Raw genomic sequence first — 8,381 nt, 5'->3', positions numbered from 1 at the left:
GAGACATGGACAAGCTTGAGGTCTTCCAACTGTGATGTTTACAATAACTTGCCTTCTCAATCACTTTTGTAATCAGACCATCAGACTAAGGTGTCAACAGCAACCCGTGAATGAAGACGAAATCCAGATACAAAGGTTGCGATAGTTCTCACCCAGGGGAAATCACCCAAAAAAAAAAAAAAAAGACATTGACCAGACGAGTAGAAAACAATCTCAGACATCAGAGACTTGCTCTCGAATAAAGCCCGATTCGGACAGGACTAGTTTTACAGGGGGTCATTAGAGAAATTTCTGTTTCACAGACGTACTTTTTGATTTTAATCCTATCCAAATCTGCTATGTCTGTCTTTCTCTCACGCAACCTCTGTAAAAATTTCAGGACAAATTACCTACTGTTTTTTAGCAAACTCAGAGGTCCTCTGAGAAATCTAATCCTGTCCGAATGCGAATGTCTGTAATTGCCTTTTTTTTGCCAGAACGTATTTTCTTTTGTGTTTTGGTCAACGTGAGCTACCGTACCATCACTAGCGCGCCGGTATTCAAGTTTGCGCACCAATAATGGATGTAGATGTGGACATGTGATCTTGTGCAACGCCCACATGTAAAACACAGACACTCCTACCTCCATAATAAACATGGAGATGTTAGTCCCGTCCAAATGCGTACATGAAATGACAGTCTGACGTCGTCTGAAAAAATTCAAACTCAAACTTCGTTTGGAAACTGGAAGCTAAAATCCCACCGAGTATGGGGAGATCATGTCAACTCCACACACACACACACGCACAAAGACCCAAGGCGGAAATCAAACCTAGACGTGCTATCCACACTACTAACCGCTGCACATATGTTCTGCCATATTTCTTCAATGTGATTGAAAAGCATTCTTATTTCTGAACTGATTTAGATACTTTTGTTATTAGTCTTTAAGCTGCTCCTTTCAGGGAGTCGCCACGGTGGACCAATTGATCCACACAACAATTCAGCACAGATGCCCAGCCAGATGCCCTTCCTAACACGACTCTCTTATTTTATTTGGCAAGGGACTGGCACTCCAGTTTGGGGTGTAGGCATGAACTGGGAATCAAACCCAGACTTTCCGCATGGTAGGCAAGAGATCTACCACCGAGCCATCAGTGCCCTAAAGCATTTAAGCAATCTGTTACTTTCTCACATGCACAATAAATTGGTCCTTTTGTGTTATGATTAGTTACAGGAATAAATTCTGATCTATTATTGGCTAGGTGCTTTCCCTCGTACGAAATGTGAGCCAATCAATGCTCCTTCCTCAGCCAGAGACCCAGTGGATGAAAGTCCAAAAAAAAAGACTGATGCAAGATAGTTGTTCTTGCAAAGTTTACTGATCAGAAATGGAAGCAAAAGTTCATTCCCAGAAAGTCAAGGGAAGTTGGGCGCAAAAAGAATGTGTGTTTATTCCAACAATAGAGAAACAATCAGATCAATTGTTTACATAGCTAATATTTACCCACTGAATGGATTATCAAAAATTTACACCTCAGTCTTATTCCCATTAAAATTTTATTCGAATTGGGCCATATCAGGTTCAAATCATCATTTGGCTATTATTCCTATTATTAGTGAAATATGAATGTCCATGTAAATGCACCTGATGTTGGATTACACCCTCAATAGCCACACCTCTTTGAAATATCTGGAAGAACTGTACCAGTCTCAATAGCTTCAAATCAATTATTTTCTCACATCATACCTAGGTTGTAACTCTTAAGGCATACTATTATGTCAAACTATTCGATTAAAGTTTGTGATTTAAGATACGACCCATCACGAGGAGAGAGAACTAAACACGAATCACAGCATAGACCTCTCCTCCGGGCAGGTTTTCTTAGAAAGAATTACTCTCCCGGTGTGGAATTGCAGACTGCTTATTGAGAGAAAATAAAATGTGTCTGGACACATGGAGAGTCCTGAGAGTGAAAATGGGATTTGTCAGTGTCGCGGGAATAGACATGTTCATCATCACTGGACAATTGTCGTCACGGCCTCGTTAGCGAGCTGATACGCTTGTTAAGGTCCGAATGCAGACAGATCTGTGCAAGCTTGGAGGAAATACAGGATTATGAACTGGCACTCGCATATAAAAGATCATAAGCAGAACTTCAATACATTTTATCTGTTACTTGGCTTACTGTCATCATCATCATCATCATCATCATTAATAAAAGACAAGGGAGTAAAAAAAATAAATCCACTTTAGTATGTTTAATGTTTTTAGAGTCAGATTCAAATCTATTGGCACCCTTCAGGAAAATAATCAAAGATCTTGGTATAAAAACCCAACACACAATAATGTAAATACTTTTAATTAGATTTACAATTAGACACTTTTACACAATTATTGCCATATAAACACCAATTACTCTCTCTCTCTCTCTCTCTCTCTCTCTCTCAAAAATGTTTTAAATATTAAGAATCTCAATGAGAAGCCTATCAATGATAACTTACAGAATTGCACAGTTTAATAGATTTTTTTTGGAGTGTAGACGTCTCAAAACTTAAAGATGCCTTTAACAATGAGCTATTAAAAAGTCATGCAAAATGAAGGAGATGAATTTCATCCAGCATCATTGTAACTAATATTGTAGTATACTATGATGAAATGAGAGCAACACCTTGTCTCATTTTTCAACCATGACCACATGATCACGAACATGCCGACACAACACAGGAAAAAGAAAGATCACATAATCATATTAGGTCTATAAAATGTGGTGTTAGTTTATCAATGATGGTCCTGTGTCCTTACACCTCCAGGGTTGTGTGCATGCAGTTTGCATGTTCTCTCTGTGTTTGGTGGGTTTCCTTCATGGACTCTGGTTTTCTCTACAGTCCACAGACATGCTTGTGATCGATTGGTACCCTGTCCAGGGTGTACCCTGCCTAGAGCCCCAGATCTCCTGGGAAAGGTAGGATCCAGGCCATGACTGATGCCATTATGTACCAGGATATTCCAGAGATCAGTGGCCACAATCGTTTACTCACTCACGCATTTGTCTATACCACTTAATCCTGTATACAGGGTTGCAGGGGGTTTAAAGCATATCCCACGAGACTTAGGGAATTAGGCGGGGTATACCTTGGACAAGGTGCCAATCCATCACATACACATGCTCATTCACATACTGTCAATTTGGGAACGCCAATTAGCCTAATCTGCATGTCTTTGGGCTGTGGGAGGAAACCGAAACACCCGGAGGAAAACCACCAAGCACAGGGAGAACATGCAACTCCACACAGAGACCCAAGGCAAGAATCGATCCTGACCAGGAATGGAACACGACCCCTGGACGTGCAAGTTGACAGTGCTAACCACTATTGTGGCCTCAGTGGCCACAACAATACATTATTTCCCATATTCTTCAATCTTAAATATATTCAATTCAGTTTTTTATTTATTTTACTAAGCAAATTGAGTTTGAAAAACTGCCCCATAAACCCTAAATCTTTACAATTAATATCGTTTCAAGTTTTTTGTCAGTTAGTGCATGGACCAAAAAGCAATTTAAGTTTTGAAATAGACCGATGTAAGATCATTTCCCAACACCAAGCTTGTTCTAAAACATTGACCATGCCTACAGGGCTACCATATCTTGTAAAAACCATACTACTTATAATTCCAAATTTGTCACTCGCTTCTAAAAAACGATTTCTCCGTGCTATCTTCGAGAGAGAGAAATGTGCAAAATAACAAAGCCCACTATGTCCCCTACAAATGAAAAGCGTAAACATACCCTCGGTGGCTCCTTTCCATTCCCCATGTTATCAGCTATAAGTAATACAGCTGTTGAGTGTTTGGCTGACCTTTGTGCGACTGGTTTTCTCACTGCAGTAAGCGTCCGTTTGTGAAAAAAAAAACGGTGAAATTAACTTCTGGAATCCTCATTCATGTCCACTCGTGCTCACCGGCACTTTCTCTGGGATAATTGAAACGTCTCCAAATCGAAAAGAAATGGACTTCAACCAGACTACACTGCTTTTATTGAGCGGCTGAATGGACTTTTGTCAGTGTGTGAGATACCTGTGCATATTCTGAATGATGATACACGGGTCTGCTCGGCTGAAAACGAGTGCCGTTTGAATGAATAGCAACGTGATATTGATACATATGAGGCTGGGGCTTTTCTTTTTGTACTCCGAAGAACAAAAGCAGAGTGAATGAGCTGAGAGAGAAATTTGAGAGACTTAATCCGAGCTATAATTACAAAGCCAAGTGAGCTTTGTTTAATTTGCATACTTGTAAAAGAACTGAGGAAATTTCTTTAAATACGCACTACTTGTAGATTTTGAAGCATGTGGGTATGTGAAATATTATATTGTCTTTGATTTCATGGGGACGTATACTTCGATTTCTTGTCGGCAATAACACGGAGGAAGACTGCGAGCTCTAGAGTGTTCATACACCATTTGTTAGTTAATTACAATTTAATTAGATCTAATTTGAAGGAACTGGATAACAAAGAAATGTCTAATAAAGGGAAAAACTATTGAACTCCCAGAATGAGAAACCGAGCCAACAGGAATTGTAACTCGACAAACGGGCATTCATCACGGATTCTGGGTTCAGAGGGAGTGTTGAATAAAAATACACTGTGTGTCTTGTTGAAGAATTCAACAATGGCCTTGTGGCTGTTCTGGGAAAAGATCTCACAACCGTCCTGAGACAAGGACAGAATGTATTTATTGATGTGGCACTATTGAGACTGATTCAGGGTCAGAATTACAAGAAAAGCCAGTGGGTGGGTGGATATGAGAGCGAATGAAATGGAATGATTGCTGAATAGAGGGGTATTTGTTGGGTGGATTGCATGAAGGATTATTATAATTGGATAAATGGATGGATGGACGGGTAGATAGGAAATATGTTGGATGTTTTTGATCAGTAGTTAAATAAATAGACAGGTAGATGTATAGATGGGACTACTGATTTAGGGTCAGTTTTGAAAGAGAAGAATTAATAAACTTGATGGATAATTAAAAGTGTGTTTAGACGGATGGATATGAATGGATGGAATGATAGATGGGGTAGTAAGGCATGAGAAGAATGGGGGGAGAGAGAGCAAAACAAAGACAGATAATTAAGAAATGGATGGATGGATGGATGGATGGATGGATGGATACAGTAGGTGGGTTGGTATGGCATTAGAAGATTGAAAAGAGAGAGCAAGAATCAAGACAGATAGTTAAGAAATGTATGGCTGGATGGTTGATGGATAGATGGAATGGAGGAATTGATGGATAAGCTGATATTGCATTCGACTCAAATTTTAAGAAGAAGAATTGAGATGGATGGATGAGTTAGAATGGCGCTAAAAGAAATAAGAAGCAAAAGCATGACATCAAGACGGATGGATTGATGGATGGTTAATTTTGTGCTAAAGATCTGCTTTAGGGTTCGATATGAGAAGAGATCAACTGACACTGGATGAAGGAATTTAGAATAATAAAGTAAAAGAGGAGAATCAACCTAGATGACTGGCTGGATGGATGGGTTGGGTGGATAGAGGATTATAAGAAGAATCGGTGCAGTTGAAATTAAGGTATAACCAGATGTATGGAACGCATAGATGGATGGACAGATGGACGCAGCAATTATCAGGTTAAATACAACTCCCATCTTGTTGATCGAGCAGAGAGAAGAAAAGACAGACAGCAGAAATAGAGGTTGTGCGTCCTACCATATGGCCTCGAGTGGACAACCTCAGCTGGTCCTCCTGTCACAGCTGTAGCAGGGCAAAAGCAATCACTCCCTGCATATCACTGATCGCTAATCAGTTGTGACTGAAGAATGACGAGCAGGGAAGCTAATGCAAAGCAGCCCTGTGTGTGTTTGCTTGCGGATTATTGTCCAGATTGCTGTTTGGATGCTAGGCACGGCCGGCTGTCCTGCACACAGACTTGTGTGAGCCTGCAAAGTGCCTCGTGCAAATAACGAGCTTCATTTGGGGCTTATTTTGTCGACTATCTGCGTTGCACTCTTTGAAGACTGGATGGTACATAGTTGCATAGCTTTAGCTATATACAGTACATGCTAATTCAGAGCACGTTTGTGTGCTGTTCGATAGTGAATGTGTGCCGTCGCTCAGATCAGACGCGTTAAGGAATATCGGCTCATTATTAGCATCACTATAATGCCCATAATGAGTCATTCAAAGGTTTGCTCTTTTGATGGAACAATGCAAATTATTTAAGACATCGTTTAGCCTACCATCTCATTTATCTATGAACGGCATTCAAAGCAGCGTCTCGGCTGACGAACGCTAATCAACGTCGATTTAGCTTTGCATCGGGACGAAATCAGGATTGGCCTCTTTACTTTCACTTACCCCTATACTACAATCAACCGCTAAATGGGTTCGAGGAAGCTAAATAGGTTTCTGATTATTTAAATCTAATTAGGTTCGAAGTCAATGTTGCCAAATGATACTGCATGAGAGTCTACATCCTGTCTTGATCTCTCCATTAATCTTATAATGGAAACTTTCCTTTGCCATAATGGGACAAATGTAGAGAGGATGGATGTTGAAGGATTTATACACTTTATCCTTTAAAAATTTCCCTTTTAAAACTTAAAGGTCATAATCACCACAGGCCAAGAGCTTCCGTTAATAAACAAAGATTTACACAAATCATTCTCTAAAATGAGAGGCATAGGTTGTGTGGCGTAAGGGTGACTTGTTGATGAGCACGATCTCATAAGGAACTCTTTACAACCATGTTGAGAAGAAACAGGGGGACCAGGCGGTACACCCAGGACAGAGTGCTATTCCATCGCAGGGCACACACACATACTCACACTACGGACAATTTTGGGAACGCCAATTAGCCTAATCTGTATGTCTTGGGACTGTGGGAGGAAATCAGACCACCTGGAGAAAACGCACCAAGCACAGGAAGAGCATTTCTCACACTACAGGCGTTCCTAAATTGCCTGTAGTGTGAGAAAAAGTGTGCAACGAATTGCCACCCCGTCCAAGGTGTACCCCACCTCATGGCCAAAGTCTCCTGGAATAGGCTCCATGCCCCCCTGTGACTCTGTACACAAGGATAAAGCGGTATAGGTTGCATATTCTTCCACTCCTTGGTAGGTTTCCTGCCATACTTGAAAGACATGCAGGTCTCATTATTTGGCATCTCCAAATTGCCTGTGGTGTGAAAGAGAAGACAAATGAGTGTGTTTGTGCCCTGTGACAGATAAGGTGTACCCCACCAAAGTCCCCGAGAATAGGTTCCAGGCCTCCAACAACAACCCCGTATAAAGCGATATGGAGAGTGAGTGAATGATCCCTGCTCGGGTTCGGTCACCAGCTAATTCCCACACCACCACAACAACTTTAAATCACTGGTTTAAGACCTCAAATTCTACAAAAGACTAAGAAGGGACAAAATCAGAACTGTTCACAAAATGTTAGACTTTGCCTTCTATTGGTCAACAGAGGAAGGTGTTTTGCAGCCATGGGCAGTTGGTATCACATGTCTCTGTGTGCTGTCATGTAAGAGGGACAGGTTGGATGGTGGGTGGGAATTAACTGCTACCCAAATTGAGTAGAGGAAATAAAATTTAAAAAAGAGTGAGGGGTGAAGGAGAAACAGGCGAGGGAAGAAATTTGCACAAGGTTAAAGCTCATTAGGATTAGCATCACCTCGGGTAAAACAATATCATCGACACGCAAACTATAAATACCGCAAATACATTTAAAACCGTGATGGCTCCCCCCTACACCATTTCTCACAAGAAACCAACTTCACCATTCCTGCATGGGAACCGTGAAGAGAGGAAGGACAAGGAGCTTAGACTGGGTACGACAGGTCTGAGGAGTCCTCGTCCTCTGAGCAGATGCTTTTAGAAAGCTTTAAGCCGAAGGGGGACAACGACGTGATAACATCGAGTCAGATAAATCACTGGTTTTATTTAGAGCAGTGTTTCCTAATCCTGGAAACTATATTTCAGTGTTTGTCCTTTTCTAGAACACCTCATAAAAAAAGAGAAGGATTGTGCCTTGCTCTAGATGAAGGAAGCACAAAAATAGTTGAGTTAAGAAAATATAATTCATATCACACTTAATTAATTAGATAAGGACGATTCAGTAACAGGGTGGAGAAGAAGCTTAGTTACTGTATATCGCTGATAATTTTCCTATAAGGGCACATCCTGCGCGTGGTGGTGGGGCCTGGTTTGTATGTTTAAACCGAGCTCTGGGTAAAGACACACGTCATGCCAACTCAAGTGGGGGGAAAAAAGAAAGATGGAAATAAGAGGGTTGAAAGAAAGTTTTAAAAACATGTCTGATCTACATGCCAAACCACAGGAATTAGCAAGAACACAAAATCTGATGCGTGCAACC

The sequence above is a fragment of the Clarias gariepinus genome, chromosome 18 (assembly GCF_024256425.1).
Source record: "Clarias gariepinus isolate MV-2021 ecotype Netherlands chromosome 18, CGAR_prim_01v2, whole genome shotgun sequence".
In the NCBI taxonomy this organism is placed as follows: Eukaryota; Metazoa; Chordata; class Actinopteri; order Siluriformes; family Clariidae; genus Clarias; species Clarias gariepinus.
This window is presented reverse-complemented; position numbering follows the sequence as displayed.